This window comes from Apteryx rowi, unplaced genomic scaffold, assembly GCF_003343035.1.
Source record: "Apteryx rowi isolate R43461 unplaced genomic scaffold, aptRow1 scaffold_333, whole genome shotgun sequence".
In the NCBI taxonomy this organism is placed as follows: Eukaryota; Metazoa; Chordata; class Aves; order Apterygiformes; family Apterygidae; genus Apteryx; species Apteryx rowi.
Window position 1 is genome coordinate 1,014,925 of NW_020449786.1, and position 11,381 is coordinate 1,026,305.

At 39.0% G+C, this 11,381-nt stretch overlaps 1 protein-coding gene across 1 annotated transcript in view; it reads left to right on the forward strand.

Moving 5' to 3' along the window:
• Nucleotides 1-10,686, forward strand: part of ST8SIA6 (ST8 alpha-N-acetyl-neuraminide alpha-2,8-sialyltransferase 6) — a 49,355-nt gene extending 38,669 nt beyond the window's left edge. Inside the window, exon 11 of the mRNA XM_026071962.1 lies at nt 1,824-10,686. The gene's annotated coding sequence lies outside the window, so the exon portion shown is untranslated. The remainder of the gene's footprint in view (nt 1-1,823) is intronic.
• The last annotated feature ends 695 nt before the right edge of the window (nt 10,687-11,381 follow it).

Consider the following 11,381-nt stretch of genomic DNA (forward strand, 5'->3'; position numbering starts at 1 on the left):
GACACACGTCTCTCAAAGTAGATGCTTACCTATCACAGAGCCTAAGTCAGAAAATGAGACATCAGCAAAATCTTGAAATGTAGTAATGATCTATATTATTTTGTATTAAATTACAGAATCATTTCTGCGATGGCCCTGCAGCTGAAGGAATTCTTGTTTGCTCATTGGTTTAACCTGATAAGCCTGAAAGTCATGTCATTAGCTTCAAGTAAACATAGGCTCAAGGAGGGGAAATGGCCTGATTCGTATTTAAAAATAGAAAAAAAATGATTAGAAAAATTGTCAGATGATAAATTAATCAGACTGGCAAAAATCTGATTGCCCRGAAGCCTGGCTGAAATGCAAATATTGTCTGCCAAGAAAGTATCAGGTTTTATGCCTGCTAGAAAGAGACAGCAGGGAAGCCGAGGATGCGTTGCTTTGACATCCAGCACAGCAGCCCTGAGCAGCTGCTCAGAGGAGGGAGCAGACAGAAATGAAACTGAGACTCTCTAAGGCGGAGGCAGAGAATGTTGCTCAGTCATCAGAGCACAAAGCACTGAAGGAGGAGAGGCTGAGAAGAGCTATGCTGATGGTTAGTGAGTAGGAACTGATGAACCTTAGCCTCAGTGTGAGTGTATGTTACCTGGAGAGTAAAAATTGGGTCTGAGCTTTTAAACTCCAGCCCCGTGGATAAAAGGCATCTATGTCTGACAGAAGAGAAGCAGTGCAGCTCTCCAGCCAAGGTGGAGCTGGCTGGGGGGCACTGTGGAGCAGGTGGCTGCCTATTTACTTACTCAGGAATTACTGTCAAAGAGAATCATGCTGTTCTGAACTCTGTCAGTGTATGCTCATTCTTTTGTATTGAAAATTGCTGGCAAAGCAAATCAGTTATTTATAGCAATAGGCTACCTACATGAGCTTAAATTCTCCAGAATTCTCTTATTCTTGTGGTGTCGCACTGTAGCAGAAGCAATATGTGCTGCCCCACAATTTACCTTTAATTACCTTGAGAAAAATGATACAGCATTTTGAAAATAGGGACATTCTAGATTCCTGTCCAACAGCCGAATTTCAGCCTATTCTTGACTTGGACCTGTATTATCCAGCCTGAAATTATTAGTGTATCCAATGTTGAAAGAAAGTCTTCTGCTTTAGTACACATACAGTATAGCTCTTAAGCAAACACTTTTCTTTGCTCATGTGTTCAGCCACTGAACTAAGTTTAGGTGTTAAGAATAATGTCAGCGACAAAACAAGTGGAGATAACTTGCTTCTGTTTAGCTAAAAACACCCAGAATAGAAAAATGGATATTAAATTTTAAATCAAATGAAAAATATTTACAGTTTTGTTTTTTTTTCAAAGAAGTAATTAGCCTGCTGAAGAAATAGAATCATTTCACTCCCTAGATGTTTTAAAATGTGATTATGATAATCTAATATCAGATATATTTATATTCAGGTTTGCAGTGGATGTGTCCCATCCAGATGCTGGTTATACCCAGCCTTGTTTAGCTTAGGAAAACTGAAGAGGATGGTGCAGGTGGGGTAAGTATGAGCAGTTCTGGGATATTCAAGTGAAGGAGTCCTCCCTTACAAAGAACAGGTGCTCGAGGCAGGTCAGTCACCAGCAGTCCTGCCCGCCCTGGAGAATTTTGTGTGCCTGTGATACTGTGTAAGAAATGTCACAGACAGACTGCAGTCTGAAACAGGGCTGAAAAAGCAGATGCAGAAGGTGAAATGCATACACAGAGGACTAAGCTACTGTTTTATTTTGAATATAACAAGCAGTTTTCCTATTATACAAGAAATATCAGTAACATGTTTTACTGTTTTAATTTCAGGGTGATGATCCTAAGAAGAGAGTTTGTGTATATCTCAGCAGTTTGGTGTTGGATTTGATCTGATGTGATTCTGTGAGCATTAAACTGCATTATTACAATAGAGGAATATTTTACATTTGGGAAGAAAAGGAAATGATTTTTGACATAGCGATTGCTACATTTCTGAATTTGACAGATCAATTTTTTAATGCAAAATAACATATATYTGGGGAATTTTGAAACTCCTGACTATTGGTTTAATTGTAGCAAAGCACAATCTCAGGATGGTGGCAATATGTGACATTCATCATGTTTTGCTTCTTAAATTATAGTCATTACAATATTTTGACATAAGATCTCTATTTTTGTTAATATCATGTAATACAGACAATAGTCACTTATGTGGTAGCTGTATAAGCTGGCAGTGAACATTTTCAATTAAGAACTTGATCATATAAACCCTAAGGTTTGCCTATATGAGAAAGGTGATGAAAAGAGCTGTAGGGGAGTAATTAATTCAAAGCTAAATCATTTTTAGTTTGTCTCAGGGTGCATAGATGAAAAAATCCCCCAGGTTAGTGATAGTGGAATAGTTTATGTGCTTTAAGTTTATGGCCAATAGATAATGCTGTGGATTTAATGGTATCRCTCATGTGAATGATGTTAATTTTGTGAACAAGTGTTTGAAGGACCAGGGTTTATTCTGAAACCCCTCTTACCGCTTGTGTTTCTGTCTAAGGTCCAGCTGAGCTCCAAATGAGAACAATAAGCTAGGTTCTGTGCTGCACTTCCCAGAGTCCCAGTAGGGCATGACTTTGCACACATCCCTCCCATCCCAGATCCATATCTCAGCCTGCATATAAGCTGGACCAGACACTAGTTAAATGAACTATGTCATTCTTATCATTTTTTCTATTTCTCACCTGACATGACACCTATCGATATGTGACTACAGATAAGGAAACTGCATTAAGCATTATTAGAAGAGAGTTCTTCTTATAATCAGCTCCAAACTCTTCTCCTATACTAGAACATATGATAAAAGAACCTACAGTCACTTAAACTSCATGTAATTCTAGTGCTTAAAGATTCCATATTGTCCTGGAATACCTGTGGAGCAACATACTGCAACAAGAGACAATGAAATATCAGCCCCAGTGGAAATAATCACATTAATATTTATGGGAGGTAGGACAAGCATTTCTTCCTCTAGCTATGGCTGCTTGTATATTATTGCACATATGTTTTATTGCAGAAAACCTCCCAAAATTATAATAACCAGTTTCTGTTATAAAAAGAATTTCAGTGTCTTTTTTGAGAGTGCTGAATGATCAGTTCAAAGATAGAGTGTCCTTCATATCTTTCTTGTATAGTCAGGTAAAATATCAGGTATTTTGTTTACTAAAAGTCATTTTACCACTGTAGCACTAAATCCCCACTCAACTGAAGTTTAAAGAGTATTCAGTATTCCCGTCATTGAGGATGGCTTGTTGAAAAAAAATCCTAATGAAATGAATTGGACCTTATAAAATAGATTTTTAAACTGATACTTTATAAGAGCATTTCTATATTGCTGTAATATTTGAAAGCTTATCTTGTAGCAGTTTTATAGTCATATAAATAATCCTAAAAATATTAGAATCAATCATTATGGTTCCAGGTCTTTTACTTGAGACACGTTCAGCATTTTGATCCATTTCCAAGATAATGATATCAGAATCCAATACTGCTCCTACCCAAGAAAAATGGTCCATAAATCCTGGCTGTATATATTAGCAATAAAGTCGATTTGTTGCAAAATAAGGTTTAAAAAAAAATAGGTGATGCTTTGGATGATTGGATGCTACCACTAAGAGAACATGGGCTTCTGAGTATCGGTAGGACTTTTAACAGAAACAAAGACCTCATTGAGTGCAGGGGTACATCTGCCTTACCAGCTGGTGACTGAGAGAGGCGAGCGCAAGGGTTTGATTTGCCATGATCTGTTATGGTTCCAGCACCATGCATCCATGTTTTGTCTTCACCAGCAGTGAAGCTCATACCAGTTTCTGGCCCAGGCCTGGGGCAGTGCTCACGTGCAGGGCTGGCTGCTGGAAGACCCTGCACCCACGTTGCCAGGGGAGTGGTGAGGAGGATCGCCTGCAGCATGATGTCAGCCTTGGTTCCGCCAGGAGGGAAAGGATGTTGTGCACGTGAGTGCCTACTGCCACACCCCAATTATAAATCCAAGACAAATTTGCACCAAAAAGAGCCCCTGCTGCGCAATAAGTCATTAATGTAGACTGTCCCTGAGTGTTTGTAGCTGGAAGCTGTGTGAAGTGATGTGCTTGTCCTTTGGGTGATGCAAACACAGACTCCCGGGTTGAGGAGAAGCACCTCATGCTTCATCCAGGCAAAGACACAACTGCGTTCAGGCAGGGACTATAACTTATTCCAGCTTTAGACTAATATAGTGCGATGAGATAATTGTGACTGTGTAGCATTTCTTCCTTCTCACTGTGTTTTCTTCAGCTCATGGCACATTACCTCAGTGGGCTTGTGACATAAAGGTCTCCATAAATATTTATCATTCCCTCCCCCAGCCATTTATTTTGTTCTGTCCTGGCTAGCTCTACCTTCTTGAGCTCAGCCTAGAGAGATATTAATGCCACATGATTTTCATTTTATTTWTATGCGAATAGTCTGGGAAGTAAAGGCTGATGAATTTGCCCACTACCAGGTGAATTAATATTTCCCAGAAATTTCCAGTTGCCTTTTTAATTCCTTCCTACAGCTGACTCAGCAAAATCTGAACTGCTTTCATGTTGTCCCATGGAGGTATGTCCCAGAGACTTGGACTGTCTCTATATTACTCAGTTAAACGGTGCCCAACAGTGCTCCTAGGCACTGGCATGTGCTCGTCCATATTCTTAAACTATCAGGAGGTTCCTGGCAGGTGTTAGACCCATGCCCATAGCCCCCCCAGACAATGTGCAGCAGAGTTTGGGAATTAACCTGCCCAGGCACCATTCGCATTAAGTGGTTTTGGAGTCAAAACTACCATTCTGTTTTGGAGGCAAGAAGGGGTTTGCTAACATAGATGAACCAGCTGGCCTCCATCCCTGAGAATATTTTTTGTCACATTTAATTTGTTAGTGTAGACTTTGTGTCCAGTTAAGAGGTCCATTTTCCTTGAGATTTTCTGCTTAACACCTGTCACTGCACAGCATACAGTATTCATATAAGGTGTAAGAAGCACCCGTCACAGCTTCATTTTGGGTTAGTAGTACAGGTATTGTAACTGCAACTGGACAGTTAAAGTAGACCCCAGACCAATCTTTTAAGAGCCCTAGACTCTTCCTGGGCTTTGCATAGCAGTAGAAACAGTGCCCAGTGTGACAAGACCACTCAGCCATGTAGCCAAGATACTACATACTGCACAAACACATGCCATGCAGACTGTTGCCTTTGGACTAGCTACATGGTTTGCCTCCAATTAATTTGCCTCTCCAATTACTTGTCACCAATAAATTCATAGATATTTTAGAGACTGAGAAGATCTTGCATTGTATTTAGAACAGTCACAAGTGTTTTGCATGTACTTGGAGGTGATGCAAAGGGTATTGATCATTGCTCAGATTAAATTTGATGAACTACTCAGCATGAGTGCAGTGGCAGAACTTGGTCTTGTGTAAGTAGCAGATGCGGAGAGGAGAAAATGAAATTCACTTGCAGTGGATAGCAACTGTTTGCAAAGGGCATTGATAGTACCATATTGCATTATCTCGGTGAATAAACGTATAGAGTGCACTGTGTCACACCATAAAGAGCTGAAGTTACTGCATGTCTGGACTATTTCTGTGCAGCTATGTTACTTATAGCACACATATATTAGTAGCAAGAAAGTTTATATGCTTTATATGTTTTAGAGAAGTTTAGCTGAAAAGAAAAAACCTATTCTAGTTTCCTTGATAAGAAGGGGTCTTAACTAAAGGAGTTTGATATGTCAGTCAAAAATGAGAGCAAATGGAAAACTCTGTGACATGAACAAACACTCTGACTTTTTAATGCTATGTTTCAGAAAAATTTAAACTTGCCATTGACCTGAAGACCTGATCCTTATGCTCTTAAAGCTCTCCATGATTTATGTGGAGCACAGGACTGACAAGAAACGCGGGGATAAATTGTTAACCTTTCCTACCCTTTCCTACAAATAGTCAAAACTCCTCACAGTATAAAAATATGCTTTCTTAGACTTTAGATTAAGAACCTATTTTTAATGTAGCTTTCTGGGCTCTTGCTCTAGCCATGGAGTTATGTCAGTTGCATCCACTTCACTTTGCAGGAGTGCAGATCTTGTACTTGGTTTTATTATAATTACTGCTGCTGTGTGCTTGGTAACTCGTTCTTGTTAATTTGTGCTGGGCTGGGCATGCTAACAGCAGCGTTTCTGTGTGACAYGGTACAGCTAGCTTGATCAAGGCTTGCTGAATTACAGTCACTGTGGTAAAGCATATTTTCTCTGATAGCTGAATAAATTATTTCTGGTTTATTTTACATCTCTGCTAGGTTATTGAAGAATAAATGAATTTTGTACTAGGGCCTTGAAATGTTTGTAATGCTTTTGCAAGACCAAGCCAAGTGCATTTTTGATTAAGTATTCTTGACCAAAGGTTAGGAAGAGCTTTTYGCTTCCCCTTACTTAATATGAAGAATAATCATTTTTAGAGTTCGTGGGCCTCCCGTGCTGTCATGCAGTGTGGAGTGAATGCTGAGATTAAATAGTTTTCTAAAGATAGAAACACTGACAATGTGCTAATAGTTCCACTGTACCTTTGCAGAGGCTGACAGTGTCCTTGCAGATGACTGGTTCACAGCACTGTTAGGTTAAAGCCTTCTTGTCTGCTTTTATTCTTTTTTCTCCTCTGAATCATTAATGTTGCATTTTCCTTTAGGACCCACTGCTGTCTAGAGTTGGCTACTTCTGCTCCCAGTGTGGGGCATTGTGTAGGTCTGTTTAGTGTCTGTTAGTGAATTTGTATAGCTATGAATCAAACACCGCCATGCTTGCAGTGTAGTAAAGCACACTTAAAATTGCTTTGTTTACAGTCTCAAGGACAGCAGCATGGTGGGATACTCACATTGCCTGAGATGCTTAATTTGGGCTGCAGCTTCACAGCGAGTTAAGCTGTAAGGGCTGGTTACACAGTGTGGTACCGTCCTTGCCCTCCACCCCTTCATTTGCGCCTTCTCTGGCCCTTGCCCGATTGCACCCTGAGCCATTTCGGCACACCAGCACACACAGCAGCAAACTAACCCGGCAGTAAAACGAGGGAGCTGGCCTGGGCCAGGAGAGCCCGGGGAATTTCAGAGTCAGAGCAGAGGAGAGGGTGAGGCCATGGGAGTGTGGGGACACAGCAGGACCCCTTTGCTGTCAGATGGCTGTTGGGCAGGCTCAGCCGTCCCCTGAAGCCTCACTCATGCCAGGAAGGTAATGTCGCCAGGGCCTCCACAGGCAGTGGGGAGACACAGGCTCCTGCAAGGGCGGTTCTCAGCATGGCAGCTGTTTTCATGCTGATGCGCAGCCCATCTCTCCCGAGTAGTAACAGAAGGTACTTAAGCACACTAGGTACCTGCACTATTTGGTTATTGATCCCCTTTCTCTTTTCCCTTAGAGTCATTTGAACAAGATGTCCACCATCTTCAGGTTCAGAAATGACAACCATAAATAAAGACTTTGACTGGAAATACTCTTTCTCGTTCACTGATAATAAACTTGCATAAACTTGCAAGTTATTCAGCATGCCTGTGCTTTCAGTCTCTGCTAATCCCAGAATCTAAAACAAAATCTGCAGAGAGCAGAGCTGCACAAGCTCTGGCAGTTTTGAGACCAGTTAATATCATTTTGCTTCTCTGTCCATTATACACTAGTGATATTTCAGATGTATTGCCATACTTTACTCAAGATGAAATTCTCTATCACACAAGATAGAAATGAAATTCTCTATCTTGTGTGAGTCAGGAGAAGAAACTAAATGACCTAGGTGACCTAGTACCTTCTGTGGGCTCCCCAAACTAACAGAAAAAAATTATCATTGTTGCATGTTATTTGATTTTATCTGATGCAGATATTTGGATTTGTTGATTGGTCTGGGTTAATTAATCACTGAAACCTTGACTCTTCAAGAACCCTTGGTGCAAGAACCCTTCGTGGAACTATGGCCTGATATGGCAATCTAGGTTTAAAAAACATATTTGACCTGGAGATTTTTCTCTGTTCTATCACTTGTTCTGATGTGAAGAGTGTGTGGAGTAATAACCTCGATGCCTGTTCAGTAGTGCCTCCAGGGACTTCTCAGGTCTGTAAAGTACATGTCCACTTGTGTTCACAAGTGTGTGTAAGAATAAGCCTAAGGAATATTCTGTAGAGTGCTTTATTCAGAAGCAGCTTTATTTCAAACATTTGATGCCCACTTGTTGCATACTGTAATATTCTGAAGCAGTAGACTTCTTACATGTGAGTTTGTTAGTTAAATATATTAGCTTGAAATATTCACAGCCAGGTAATCCTTCCTCTTCCAGTACTTCAGCTTCGGCTGGTCTCTTTCACCTACAGAGCTGCGAGCCAAGAATGTTGCCAAAGGGATGTATATTTACCATATAAAACCTGGCTCTCTTGATTTCAAATTCTTTCATTTTAGGTAGGACAGTCATCCTCCTCTGAACTTCTGGACAGCTGAGTTTCAAAGGCTACTGATTTCCTCTCAGGATATTATGGAGAACTCCTTTGAGTCTTTCAGCTACAGAGTACAATAAGTCAGGAAATTTATATTTATTAAGCTTTGTTCCAGATTTAATGAGGTACATATTAAGTATTTCTTAATTAGCTCTAAATTATAATAATGCTCAAGTGGAGTATGAAAAGATCTGCAGCATGCCATTAAACAAAGGAACTATTACTGTATTTAGTGGTCTCCTTTCATAAAGTAACATTTCAGAATTCCTTCCTGTTCTATGAATTCTGACACAGTTGAAATTACTCTGGGTTACGAGGTTACCATACATCAACTGAGTTAGGGTAGCAGTCTGTCAGTTTACATGTGTAGCAAACTCAAGTAATATGGCAAGAGTTCAACCCAAAAGATTGCATTAGTTTGAATTTGCTATAGGCCAGTGTCAGTTAATGTGTTCATACATTAACTAAGCTTATTACTGTGAGGCACGATAATTTACGAAGCTGACATCACTCTGTGTGCGAGCAGAAACTACCTTTCAGTGGCAGGTGATGGCAAATGCTGACTTTAAGGATGAACATAGTCCAGCTGTGCTTCTTTATTGCAAGTACCAGAACTGCGAGAACTGGTTTTTACTCCTGAGGTTAAATACCAGAAGGAATAGTATCCTTCCATTGCTAGCAAATAAGCAGTCAAATCTGTCCCTTGTGTTAAGTTCTGATGTAGCTTTGGCAATACAGTATGCCACGTAAGTGTTTGTTGCAGCACCATAGTATCATTTTGTCTTTTCTTTTTTTATCCGTTTTTTCTCCAGTGAGGGAGAAAACTCAGGAAACTGAGTGATGGAGGTATTTAATGATCCCACCATTAATTCATGGTATCCTGGCAAGAGGATATCAGAATGAATAATGCTAATGACTGTGACAGGATATTCTCTTCTAAGACAAGATTACTAGTTTTAAATTCTTCACTATTTGCTTTAGTCTCTGACAAGAAGAGATTCTTCACAGCAAGTCTGTAGTTCAACAGCCTGCTAGGCTTCTCAGCTCTTGGGTAAGCTGTGAGTTGATTCCCTAAAAATGCCTCTTTCTACTTCTTCTTACTATATTTTCTGTTAATTCTTATGTTACAGAACCATTTTTAAAATCTTGTGAAACTGGAGTACAAAAGCTGAAATTTATGCACACTTTATATGCACATTTTATATAGTAGCTTCTTATGTAGCCTTTATATTAAGATTCTTCATGTTCCTTTCATCAAGTATCTAATTAAAATTATTTTAAAATATTCATTATATTTTATTCTACCAGGGTAAGCTGAGAGGGAAGTTACATAATGTCACCTAAAAAAACAATGATACAACCCAAACTCTGATTTTTAAGGGTATCTTACGGACTTCTAGAAGGAAATTTTCACTAGGCGTTTGAACACTTCCTCTTAGATTTACTTCTCTAAGGCAGTTCTAAGAGACCACCTCTGCTTCTGTTTTAGCTCACGAAACACACGTAAGGAGATAGGTAAATAGAGGGGTTCCCAACATGGCATTTCCAAAGTGCATGTTTTTTCTTTTCAAAGATTGTTCCATGTGTCAGAATGTGATTTCACAAAGTTTCCACAATAGCTTTTGTCCAGAGGTTTCATTGTCTCTTAAAGTCTGTATTGTTTGCATTCATTTCTGTTCCATTCTTTTTGAAACAAATGTGCAAGCAGAGCTTAATCATCCTTGGAACTGGTAGAGTTGAATTCCATCCACACCAACCTCTGTATGAAGCTGCTAGCATAGGCTCTGCAACTGTTACTTACAAAAAGGTTCTCTTAAATTCTCTCAGCACTGAACCTGTTTATGTTTTCAGATATAGACTTGATATTCTCTGTTCTCACATGATTAGGATGTGTGCAGTGTAGCATAGAAGTGTCTTTTTGCAGAATTTAGGAGGAGGCATGGGATGCCCCTCAACAGTGTGTGTGCTTTTATTATAGAAAATGAATATAACGTTGTGTCGTTGAGTCATCTGTTAGCTGATTTAATTTATACTTTGTTTTCATGTTTTTAAGTGCCTAATGATTTTTTGTCAAGGAGGCAATGGTTTCACTGTTATAAGGCATACTTAGAATTCTGCACTTGTTACCTGTTCTGTAATAGAATATTTTTGCAATTTCTGTTTGGAAATAAAGACTTACTAGACATAGTTGTGAGCTTTTTTCTTTTTGAATTTCTGAGACATAACAATTACAAATATACCTTTTGAGGTAWAGCACTACAAAAAATGCGTTAGACTGATTCCTCTATGGCAGTGTTATCAACTATTGGTATATATATGGACACTTCATTAAAAATGTATGAGGATAAAACAAGCTGGGTATTTTGTATGGTGGTGCTTTTATAAATATATATTCCTTAAATAATACCTTCATATCATTTGCAATCTTTTCCATTCTTGTGTGGCAACACAGTTAACCATCTTTTTTGTTATTTCTAATGACTTGGAATAATTTTATTTCTTATTTCAGCATACAGATTAAAGAAAAGCAAACAAGAAAAGGAACTAAACAAACATCAAACAAAAATTGTTATAGTTTTTCATTAAAAATAGCTATGAAATTTGAAAAATTCTCTGAAAGTAACTAAAACTTTGAAAACCGTGAGTAACTGAAAATGTGAAACCATTGGATATGAAAGTTGTTCACACGTAATGCTGACCATGAGTGCACGTAGTGGACATATCTAATAGACCTCTAGGCATGTTTTAGTGGCTTGCTTGCTTGTTTTTTTCTTAATGTAGGTTTTGGTTGTATGACACGTATACACACAGATACTTGACATGGATGAATTTTGAATGGACAAGTTTCAGAGAAGACATTTTCC